At 45.9% G+C, this 12,460-nt stretch overlaps 1 protein-coding gene across 2 annotated transcripts in view; it reads left to right on the top strand.

Annotated features, from left to right (window-relative positions):
* Positions 1-333: 333 nt before the first annotated feature.
* The window catches only part of SLC26A2 (solute carrier family 26 member 2), a 92,256-nt gene continuing 80,129 nt past the window's right edge, over positions 334-12,460 (top strand). Inside the window, exon 1 of one of the 2 annotated variants that reach the window (XM_088475795.1) lies at positions 334-373. The gene's annotated coding sequence lies outside the window, so the exon portion shown is untranslated. Of the gene's footprint in view, positions 374-5,689; positions 5,710-12,460 lie in introns of those variants that run through there. The other variant, XM_088475796.1, reaches the window with a different exon arrangement.

Genomic DNA, 12,460 nt, shown 5'->3' with positions numbered 1-12,460 from the left:
CTGCTGGCACTTAGAGCTGTATAAGACATTAGGCAGCTTAATACACAGTAGTACACAGTGTTGGTGAGGAAGCACAGTGAGCCCCTGTTCTCTACTTGGCCTGAGTATAATATAACTCAGCATTAGCAGAAGCAGCAGTACACACGTACACATGTCCTGCCTCAGCTCAGACCACACCACCACACTGACAGCAAGCCAGAGCTGTGTGACAGCGCCTCCCTCATGTGGGTGTTGCTGCACATCACTTGTTGAGCAAAGACTCCGCCCCCTGAGTGCGGGACATCCCCGTGACAGCTGCTGCTGCCCCTTACCGGGGCCCTAGCTCCCCGGGGCCGCTCTGATCATCACTGCACACAGCTGAGTGGGGAACCCGGTGAGTACCAGGTGATGAGTGGGAGCGGGTGAAATGGGACAGCTCTGCACACTATGAGAATGCGCTGCATATTGGGCAATATGTTCTCCAACTTCTACTTAACTCCTGCTCGTGTCTCCAATAGATGAGCAGGGAGATAGCAACTACTCCTCAATACTCTGCAACACACTGTGCTTACAGCACTTACCAGAGACCCTGTACCCGCTATACCCCTGCCTGCCCTATGCCATTTGCCCAGTTTCTCATATACTGTATAACGTTCTTATGGGGAAGAGTGGGATCTGATGCAGCTGCTGTCAGTGTACACTGTACTGCCCAGCTTCATACAGGTGGCAGAGTCACTGTACCTGAGGAGGTAACTGCTTCTTTACCATACAGAATGTGTAACTTTAATACACACACATTATTACACAGTTCTAGTATATTACATGATTTATAGCAAGCTACAATATATGAGTATGTACTGCAGATAGGGTTAATATTTGTTGTTTAGATTTATTGTTAAGTAGATGTGACAATGGATACACAATGTTATGTTAATGTTTCTAGCATTGTTTATATGCTTATTAGTTATATTACAACAATATATATATATATATATATATATATATATATCTATCTATGCAGGAAATGGTGGCATTACTTGTTTGTCAAGCCTAAATGAGTCTATTCATCATACCACTTGCTCTCACCTGTTTTTTTTTGTATTATTACGGTAATCTTTTGTATTTTTGCAACGTGTGTAATTTTGTTTTCATTGTACGGTGCTGTGGGCACTTAGGGGTCGATCCAATTAGCCGCGATTATCTCGCCGGTGTGAGTCATTGTGGCAGTGGGCACACTTTACGGCAGCCCGAATGCGCAGAATTTTGTTCGCAGCCCTATAGAGCTGCGAGCAAAATTCCGTGGATTTAGGCTCAGAGTGGGCCGCGAAGGGTGCGAGATGCCAGTCCGTTGCCGGCGTCTTAACGCCGTTGCAACAGCAACTCGCACCCTTTACGGCTAATTGGATCGACCCTTTAGTGGCACCCTATAAATACAAGTTATTATTATTATTATTATTATTATTATTATTATTATTATTATTATTATATAGTGCTAGCCTGACAGATGAATATGTTATTGTGGGGTCACAGCATACCAAGATCCTCACTCTAGAGTACATGACATGTTTACATTGTGCCTGCTCAACAGCAATGTGGACCTCATTCAGAGTCGGTCGAAGCGGCCGCACGGTCGTACGGAAAAAGGGGCCGGATATGCAAATGATTCCCTCGCAAGTTGCGTCCCTAAGTTCGGATCGGTAGTTGGCCGACCAAGGGGAGGAAGCGGTCGGAAGACAAAAAAATATGCCCCCTTCTCGTACGCATTGCACGTCATCTCCGAGCATTTAAGGATTAATCGAGACCATCGGGAACCATCGGAACTGGTCGTAGAGCTTAAGGTTGACCATACCCTCTCTTAAGCTCTACGATCATGTCAGTGTAAAAACCTCCCAGGTCACATGTGCCATGACGCTACTTTGTTAATTATGCACTCCCATAATCCGTATGCACTCCCATAAAATGCCGTTCGCATAATGAGGCATGCCTGCGTTCGGATCTCCACTCCCCCGTTTTCAAGCACCTTCCCCTGTTACCACCCACAAACGCCTCCATCTGTCACTCAAACTACCAACCTGGCTCTGTTCAAGGAGAGAGAAATTTCTGATCGTAGCGGCTAGTTTGCGCACGCGCATTGTGAACTTTATGCGTGCGCAGTATAGTGAACATCGGTGGCGTACGACCGTGCGGCCGCAACGACCGACTCTGAATGAGGTCCTGTGTCCCTTAAAATGATGTATATTTGGCAGCTATGATATGTAGAAAATAAAAGATAATTTGTATTGTCATCAAACAATATTAATTGTCTACAGCTAACTGGATATACTTAAGAATCCAACATTCTGGTGCCACGTTGCCAAATGAATGATTATGTCCAGCCACGGCTTTCCAGAGCAGATCTTAATAGGTTGGAAAATTACTGAATGTTATAAATTTATTTGTGCACAGTCAAACTTGGCTGTGTTGTATTTATTTGCTGTACTTTTGTGGAAACCTGCATGATGTCTGCTTAGGCCAAGAGACTGTTTTCCAATGTGGCAGGTGATTTCAGCCTTTATTTCCCACAATTTATCTGACATATACAGTAGATAGGGGGGAGATGTACTAAGCCTTTGAAAGTGATAAAGTGGAGAGTGATTAAGCACTGACCAATCAGTTCCTGACTGTCACTTTACAGGCTGTGTTTGAAAAATGACAGGAGCTGATTGGTTGGTACTTTATCTCTCTCCACTTTATCTCTCTCCAAGACTTAGGACCTCATTCAGAGCCGGACGCTATTTGCGCTCTCTCGTTCAGAAAAAAGGGGTGGCTATTCAAATGAACCGTTCGCTCTTTGCGGTCTGTTCACGCCTCTAGGTCTGAACGAGCGTACAAAACATGCGGTCGTTTTTTGGAAAACTACGCCCCCTGGCCGCTCGCATCCTACGTCATGTCCGCTATTTATTAGATTAATCGAGTACATCGACCAGGGTATGAGCTGCTCGCTATTCTTGTGGTTGGTTTTTCCTACCGCAATCATGCGAGCAGTTCTGACTATAAAATAACCCAGTGACGTGGTCAATGACGCTGCTGTATTAATTATGCACACCCATAAAACGCCCGTTTTGACCTTTAAGCACGCCTGCGTTCGGATCTCCACTCCCCATTTTCAAGCACCTTCCCCTGTTACCACCCACATACGCCTCCTCCTGTCACTCAAAATAGCAGGCATTTAGCGAACAAAGGATTTTCGGCCACACTGACTGGTTCGCGCATGCGTATTACGATCCGTATGCATGCGCAGTTGTGCAAACATCTCTCAGAACGAACGAGCGGCCGCTTACGAGCGGCTCTGAATCAGGCCCTTAGTACATCTCCCACATTGTTAGCTTACAGTCCTTGCTTTCTACATTTCTTATTCCCTCTTTAAATAATACATTTTGTTGTAAAAGGAATACACAAGTTTTTCTCTGGCAGGAGTGGCTTGTACATCAGAGCTAAGTCACTGTAACTCCGTTATTTAAGTTGTAATGCTGATGCAGCACAATGCGTTTTCATTTTTTTGTGTGTGCAAAAGTTGACTGTACTCTAGGTCATTATTTAGCTTGTAGTAGTTCATGGCTGTATATAGTAGGGGTGGGTTAACCATCAATGGTACCAATGGTGGTTAACCTCAATGGTATGAAACCATCGATGGAGATCCATCGATGGTGTTGCCCATTGATGGTCATCTCTGATCTATTACTGGACAGCAGGCCAATCAGAGGTGCGGACGGAGCTTTGCAGATTTCGGACGGAGCTAGGTTCTGTGCCCCGGCGTCAGGGAGAAAGTTGTAAAAAACATTGCGGGGTACTGTGCCATCGATGGCAAAGAACCATTGGATCTCCACCATCCATGGCAAAACCATCGGCCATCGGTGGTTAAATAGCATTGGTCATTAACCATATATACAGGATGGAGGGAGCAACATAATACAGGGTGTTTATCTCGCTATAGACCCCAAAGTTTTTCTTATAACTTTTAAAGTAATTGACGTAATTTAGTGAAATGTGACACAGACATACCTTGACCTACAAGAAGTATGAGGAGGTGTTGAAAGTGTTCGCCATTAGCATCCAGGCCAGCTGTTCACGCATGCGCATAGTGAGGGACAACTGTTCACCACCCTATTCAGCAGCGCAGTCCAGAATTCAAATAGGGGAGCCACACCAACTGCCAGTGAGGATGCCAGTGAGGATGGCAGTTGGTGAGGTTCCCCTGTCTGAATTTTGAACTGCGCTGCAGCCCCTCCTCTGGAGCCACCACTGCTAGTCAGTAGGTATTCCTGCTCCTGACAGTGGTGTTGTGTACTGAGGCGCCCACATTCATCCTGTCTGTGTGTTATGTGCCAATATGAACTGGTACACAACTGCACAACACGTATTTATTATCCAGACGTGCTGGAGTCGATAAAGGCATGCCAAACGCAATTTATTGAATATATTTATATTTATTATGCACATCAATTACTTTAATAATTATAAGAAAAACTTTGGGGCCAGTAGTGAGTGAAACACCCTGTATTTACTAATCCAATGGTCATGACTGATTACATATTGACAGTTGAACACAGGGAGAGGGGGAAATGGGGAAAATCCTAAACACAGGTATAAACACTGATAAATGGGATGAGAGTAGATATATTCCAAAATAAAGTGTATATCTGACCCACAGATGGGTAAGAGAATATCTCTATGGAGGTGCACCCTTGAGAGTTAAATAGAGTATAACAACCAATATACATATCGGACATCTCAACTCTCAATATGGTCAGACAAATCAATCATGACATAATGGTCAAAAGTGTGGTGAAAATATACAAAGTAAATAAATGTATCCCCCTGTGTTGATCGTGGAAATGGTGCTTATATAGTGCCCGACATATAAAAGTGAAAGGGACTCGCCACCAATATCATCCAAAATTGTTGCGTAACATAAAGTCACATGAGCGATATGACAGCTAAACACATAAAGGTTTCTTTAGAAGCAATTCACCACTTAGAGATCATACAAAGTAAACATCTGTATTAAAAAGTCTTTTTCACTTAAAAACTTCAAACATAAATAAAGTCCAGGATCCAAAACAATGGATGATATGCACTAGTGACACCTTATAGGAAGTAAGGTCCGGACTTAAATCCAAATGGGAAACATAGCATACTTCCAAAAAAAATCCAAGTCTCTATAATCGTCCTGTATGGATGCCCAATAGTCACAACACCGAAGACTTTTTAATACAGATTTTTACATTTATTTGATAATAAAAAATTGCTGTTGTTTTTAAATCTTCATGTGTGACAAAAATATTTACAAGTAGAAAGAAACCTTGATGCGTGGATCCTAACCATTTGAGATGTGAGTAGAGGTACGCCTCATCTGATCTACTTTGTGTGATCTTTAAGTGGTGAATTCCTTCTAAAGAAACTTATATGTGTTTAGCTGTCATATCGCTCATGTGAGTTTATGGTACGCAACAATTTTGGAAGATATTGGTGGCAAGTCCCTTTCACTTCTATATATCGGGAACTATATAAGACCATTTCCACGATCAACACGGGGATACACATATTTATTTTACCCATCAGTACTTCACATTGTGTGCCTTTTCCTTTTTTGCATATTTATCCCCTACACCATGAAGCGATTTTGAGAAGAGAGGAAGGTACCGCTCAGATTGATTTTGAAATCTTCTCTTGAACTTTGGACCATTCTTGGTTTGCTATTATTTACTTATTAGAATTTATATGTGTGTATCACCTTTGATCTCCTTCCAATCACTGTTATATAGTATTGTTTTACCTGACTGGGCAGGATTTTGGGAGTGGGATTAGGCAGATACTGTATGTGCGCCTGAGTTCAACTCATTTACTTTTTTGAAAAATATACAAAGTGTTAGGGAGTATATTTCTTTCAGTATGCAACGTCGGCAACCACCTAATCCATAGATTATTATCTATGAAACTGGTTAATATCTAATATAGTGCATCCTCATAATGGCTACATAGACAAGTTTTTACAATTGTACATGAAGGAATGATAGGTAGGCAGCAATACAACATATATAACAGTTGTAATATAAATAAGATATATGTACATTTTCACAGCTATCCTCCTGGGATGATGTGTATGTACCTCCAGAAAAAGTTGGATATGTGGGTTAGTACTAGGGATGAGCGGGTTCGGTTCCCTGAGAACCGAACCCACCCGAACTTCGGGGATCCGGGGCGAACCGAGCCCAAGCTCGGATCTCCCTGTCTGCCCCGGATCCCTCTCCCGAGGCAAAACCTCGAGATCTGCTGTCGGATCTCGAGGTTTTGCCTCGAGCGGCCATTTAAAAAAAAATGCCTTTGCCTTTAATGGGCAAAGTGCTGATTGGCTGACAGAGCCGTCTGTCACGGCTCTCAGCCAATCAGCATTATGGTGCTCATTTGCATGTAGCACGGACTCGTGAGATCCGTGCTACATGCATCTGTGTGATTGACAGTGACACAGAGCACAGATGGGTCAGTGAGACCCGTCTGTGCTGCTGTGTATTTCAATGACACAGATGCACGCACGGACCAGGAGATCCGTGCTACTTGCATCTGTGTCATTGACACAGAGCACTAACGGGTCCGTGAGACCCGTCTGTGCTGCTGTGGTAAATAAAAAAAAAAAAACCTGTGTAAAAAGAGAAAAAAATGGCGTCCTCCCCCCCAAAAAAAGAGCAACCAGCCCCGGGCATTAGTGACCCAGTGCTGGGTGTGCTTAAATACAGGGGACAAACGACATAGGGGTCCCCTGTACTTAAACACAACCAGCACCGGGCTAGTCAGAACCAGAGCTGGTTGCCAAAATACGGGGGACAAACGACGTAGGGGTCCCCCGTATTCTGCGCAACCAGCTCTGGGCTCTGATCCGGTCCTGGTTCTGGAAATACAGGGGAAAAAAATGAGTAGGGTTCCCCTGTATGTTCCAGAACCAGCACTGGACTTTTTCTAGCGGGGGGCTGATGCCACAGCCAGGGGAGCCCTTTCACCGGGCCCCCCAGCCGCAGCATCAGCCCTGACCGCTAGTCAGCCCAGGCCGGGGATCCCTGGAGAGCTGGGGACCCCCCCAATAAAGGGGTCACCCTCTCCAGGGCACCCCAGGCCCAGGCTGATAGCCCGGGGCTATCCCCGCCACCCCTGGTGGCGGTGGGTGGCGGGTTGATTGTGTGGTGTGGTGTAAATAAAGAATATCAAACATTGTCTTTACAAGTAGAACTGCAAGTCCCAGCAAGCCTGCCCCGCATGCTGGTACTTGGAGAACCACAAGTACCAGCATGCAGGGCATTAAGGGCCCACTAGTACCTGTAGTTCACCTGTAAAAAAATGTTTAAAAAAAACACAGGACACACACACCGTGACAGTATAAGTTTATTAAACATACATACACACACACACACACACATGTACACATACTCACCTATGTAACCCTGTAGCATCGGTCCACTTGTCCGGTAAAGTATCCCTAGGGGACCTGTGAAAAAAAACATACTCACCATCTCCTATGCGAGGTTCTGTCCTCTTCGTTCCAAAGTAGGCATCCCCGGACTTGGCAAAAAAAAAAAGCGAAAACGCGATCCACGAACTTAGTACCGTTCTATAGAACGGTACTTCCCGAATGAGAGCTTAGCGGCGGGGTATCACCATGGAAACCCCGCTGCTAAGCGTTCATTGGCTGAGAGAGGCCATCTCCCGTCTCTCTCAGCCAATGAACGGCTCCCTCCATTGTAGTCAATGCTGGGAGCCGCAAGGTTATTAAAGTTTACCCTGCGGTTCCCACCATTGACTACAATGGAGGGAGCCGTTCATTGGCTGAGAGACGGGAGATGACCTCTCTCAGCCAATGAACGCTTAGCAGCGGGGTTTCCATGGTGATACCCCGCCGCTAAGCTCTCATTCGGGAAGTACCGTTCTATAGAACGGTACTAAGTTCGTGGATCGCGTTTTCGTTTTTTTTTTTTTGCCAAGTCCGGGGATGCCTACTTTGGAACGAAGAGGACAGAACCTCGCATAGGAGATGGTGAGTATGTTTTTTTTCACAGGTCCCCTAGGGATACTTTACCGGACAAGTGGACCGATGCTACAGGTTACATAGGTGAGTATGTGTACATGTGTGTGTGTGTATGTATGTTTAATAAACTTATACTGTCACGGTGTGTGTGTCCTGTGTTTTTTTAAACATTTTTTTTACAGGTGAACTACAGGTACTAGTGGGCCCTTAATGCCCTGCATGCTGGTACTTGTGGTTCTCCAAGTACCAGCATGCGGGGCAGGCTAGCTGGGACTTGCAGTTCTACTTGTAAAGACAATGTTTGATATTCTTTATTTACACCACACCACACAATCAACCCGCCACCCACCGCCACCAGGGGTGGCGGGGATAGCCCCGGGCTATCAGCCTGGGCCTGGGGTGCCCTGGAGAGGGTGACCCCTTTATTGGGGGGGTCCCCAGCTCTCCAGGGATCCCCGGCCTGGGCTGACTAGCGGTCAGGGTTGATGCTGCGGCTGGGGGGCCCGGTGAAAGGGCTCCCCTGGCTGTGGCATCAGCCCCCCGCTAGAAAAAGTCCAGTGCTGGTTCTGGAACATACAGGGGAACCCTACTCATTTTTTGTCCCCTATATTTCCAGAACCAGGACCGGATCAGAGCCCAGAGCTGGTTGCGCAGAATACAGGGGACCCCTACGTCGTTTGTCCCCCGTATTTTGGCAACCAGCGCTGGTTCTGACTAGCCCGGTGCTGGTTGTGCTTAAGTACAGGGGACCCCTACGTCGTTTGTCCCCTGTATTTAAGCACACCCAGCACTGGGTTACTAATGCCCGGGGCTGGTTGCTCTTTTTTGGGGGGGTGCACGCCATTTTTTTCTTTTTTTACACAGGTTTTTTTTTTTTTTTTTACCACAGCAGCACAGACGGGTCTCACGGACCTGTCATTGCTCTGTGCCAATCACACAGATGCATGTAGCACGGATCTCCCGGGTTCGTGCTACATGCAAATGGGCACCATAACGCTGATTGGCTTCCTGTCTGCCACTGCAGTGCCACTCCTAGATGGGCCACGTGTTTGTGCCGCCCCCTTGTGTCGCTTAGCATAGTCATCCAGCTTCCTCGGTACAACCTTTTGGCCTAAAAACAATATTGTGAGGTGTGAGGTGTTCAGAATAGAGTGGAAATGAGTGGAAATTAATGTTATTGGGGTTATTAATAGCGTAGGAACAAAAAAAGGCCCATTTATGTGATTTTAGCGGGTTTTTTTTATTTTTTAAGAAAAAATCCAGATCCAAAACACAAAACCCAGAACCCAAAACACGGAAGGGTGGTTTTGGCAAAACCAATCCAGATCCAAAACACGAAGAAAGATCCAGATCCAAAACCAAAACACAAAACACGAAAAGTGTCCGGTGCACACCCCTAGTTAGTACCCAATTTTAATGTATACAAACTATGCAAAACATTATTGTATCTAACCATAACTGAACAAATAAATGGTGGCTTATGATTGCATGGCATTTGCATATCAAATAAAACATCCAATAGTAGAGGTAGTCACCACTTGTTATTCATGTGTTTGCATGTGCATTGGACACCTTGTGAGCTGATCCTCCCCTATACATGAAGGTAGACAAAATAGAAGGAAGGCATCTGCTGTTGGGCAAAGCACTGGGGTAAACCTGATGAACCAGTGCAGGTTCACTGTCCTGTGCCTGTGCAATGAGTGTACCTGTAGACATCAGTAAGGGAATCTTACAGAAAGAATAGCAGCCTAAAAATAATGTGAAAAGGTTAATCCCAACAGGGTGCTGCTTCCCACAGTGTGTGTATATGACACAGTGAACTGCGGGTGAACGATCCTGTAAGATCCCATAATCACAGAAACAATAAAGGACGGAGGGATATCTGTGTAGAGGGAATCGGTATGATTTACCGCCGGATCCGTGGCCGGCGGTTGGAATCCCGACAGCAAGAGGCCGGCAGAGGAGGAAATCGCCGGCAGAGGAGGTAATCCCGATTGTCGAAGGTAAGTATATACTAACCTAAATTCTAACCCCCTAACCCTAACCCTCCTTTAGGGTGCCTAACCCTAACCTTCCCCCCCAGTGCCTAACACTAATCCCCCCTCTAAGTGCCTAAACCTAATCCCCCCTTCCCCGCCGCCTAAACCTAAGTCCCCGGGGGGGTGCCTAACCCTAAATCCCCCCCGGGGGTGCCTAACCCTAGCTAACCCTCCCCCTAGCCTAACCCTAACTTCCCAGGGGGGTGCCTAACCCTAAGTCCCCCCCGGAAGCCCTAAACCTAACCCTCCCGCGGCTGTCCGCAGCGGCGCCTGGCATCCCTTCGATCAGGATGACGGGCGCCGGTCTCCCGGCAACGGTAAAATGACTGGCGTCTATGTTTAGACGCCGGTCATTTAACCCTCCCCGAGATATGACAGTCGGGAAGCCGGCTGACGGGATTACGGGATTACCATGTAGAGGGCTCTTCCCTCTCTGCCCTGATGTGAAACAGTGCAGGAACAGGAGTAGGGTGCGCTCCGCACTGATTGTCCCAGAAGCAGAAATGTTACCTGTGGGTGTGGAGCTTGCTGCTCACAGTGGTTAGCCGATAGGCGTTCTCCTAGTGCACTGTGGAGTTCCCTGATAGCAGCTCAGGCGCTCGTTTCGCCTGGAGGCTTACTCAGTGGGTTGCCTGCAGAGACCAGCAGTAGTTCTCCTATTGGCTGCCGCCGGGTTATACCTGGAACTGCTGCCGGGCTATGCAGGCCACCTACTGAAAAAGCCTCTCAGTGAATTGCGCGTCTGTGCTGCTATCGGGGAACTCCACAAACACATAGGACCTGATTCTGAGACGTACGTCCAGATGTGTCCTTATACATCTTTGTAGCAGTCGTGCTGAAAAGTCCCTCTTGGCGTGCCAGGTCCCGTGAGACTCTGCTAGCACTGGACGCCTTTTTTGCAGAAAATGCATCTTAGCCGCAATGCAATGTGACAAGGACGCACCAGTAGACTGTGCTGATTATTTTAATATATACAGATATAGAACTACATGCACTTTTGGAAGAAGACTAAGACCCTGTGAAATAGCACCCTCCCTCACATTTTCATGCAATTGTTATCCATTTTATTCATTTATACAATGCCACACAATTGTACAGTATACCACTTTTACATTTATTTTTAAACACTAACATTTTTTACAAACATACATTTTTATATTTCACTAGAGCACTTTATGTAGAACATGAGGATTCCGCCTTTTTACAGCTATTTCCGGGCTAGAAATGTCCGTTTTTAACAAACAATAAAGTTTTTTAAACGTTTTTTGGTAAGCTTGTAACATATAGGGCTCTATTTATTAACATTATTTTTACTAAAATAAAGTGAAAAAGGGTGTTTTCACACCCTTTTCACATTATTTTAATTTCACCTATAGTTACTATAGGGCAATTGGAGTAGAATTCTACTCCAACCCCTAATTATCACTTATTTTTAGTAAGCAGATCGCATTTCCCATAATTGTAATGGGAAATGTGATCCGACCAGAGTTACTAAAAATAAATTGTAAAAAAATACCGGGGAAAGCCCTGTGATACCTGAAGGTGGCGTTATCCAGGGTCTCCCACGGTCACCGGACTCCTGCCCTGCTCTAATGGGGAGAGCAGAGCCGGGAGTCGGCCCCAGTAATAAGCTGTGTGGTCTAAGCAGACGGGGGCGGGGCTTAGCGCCGGGGGGGGTAGCAGCGACGGTCGGTCGGCGCATGCACGGGGCACTGGTCACAGTATTTGTTTGCGAAAATACCGTGACTAGTGTGCGGAGGGGATTCGCAGGGACAGAGCTTTCTTGCAAGGGATTTGTAGTAAATCCCTGTGTTATTGCCTGTCGGTAATATCACACTACAATCTGCATTACAAATGCGGATTGTAGTAAATAGAGCCCATAAAGAGACTCCAATGAACCAGCATTAGCTTTGAAAAAGTGCCCAGCAGGGTATGAAACGCGTAGGAGGGAGCAAATGATCAAACTGACTAATCTTCACTAAGAACGAGAGCCGCAGTCTGCACACCTGACCCACTGCCTTGATCAAGAGCGGGTCTCGCAGTGCACCATCCTGGCAGCAGCAAGGGAGAAGACCTGCCGCCGCCCTCTGGATGCCTAGGAGGTAAGAGAGTGATAGATAGGGATATTCAGTACCTCGAGATTTCTTGCTCCACTGTGCGATCTACCTGCCATATATACCACTGTGCCAGACATAAGGACTCTCCACAACAAATATAAAAAGAGCTATAAACATTGCTAAAGGAAATTACTGCAAACGCTCGCTTTGGAAATAAAAGTGTTGCCTGTTTTACGTATATTTATATATGATTTTGATTTAAATACTTTCAACATAAAGTACTTTTCCACATATTCATAGTAACATCATCCTAAAACACCATTCCAACACAC

The sequence above is a fragment of the Taudactylus pleione genome, unplaced genomic scaffold (genome assembly GCF_031769625.1).
Source record: "Taudactylus pleione unplaced genomic scaffold, aTauple2 ptg000178l, whole genome shotgun sequence".
Classification (NCBI taxonomy): domain Eukaryota; kingdom Metazoa; phylum Chordata; class Amphibia; order Anura; family Myobatrachidae; genus Taudactylus; species Taudactylus pleione.
This window is presented reverse-complemented; position numbering and strand designations above follow the sequence as displayed.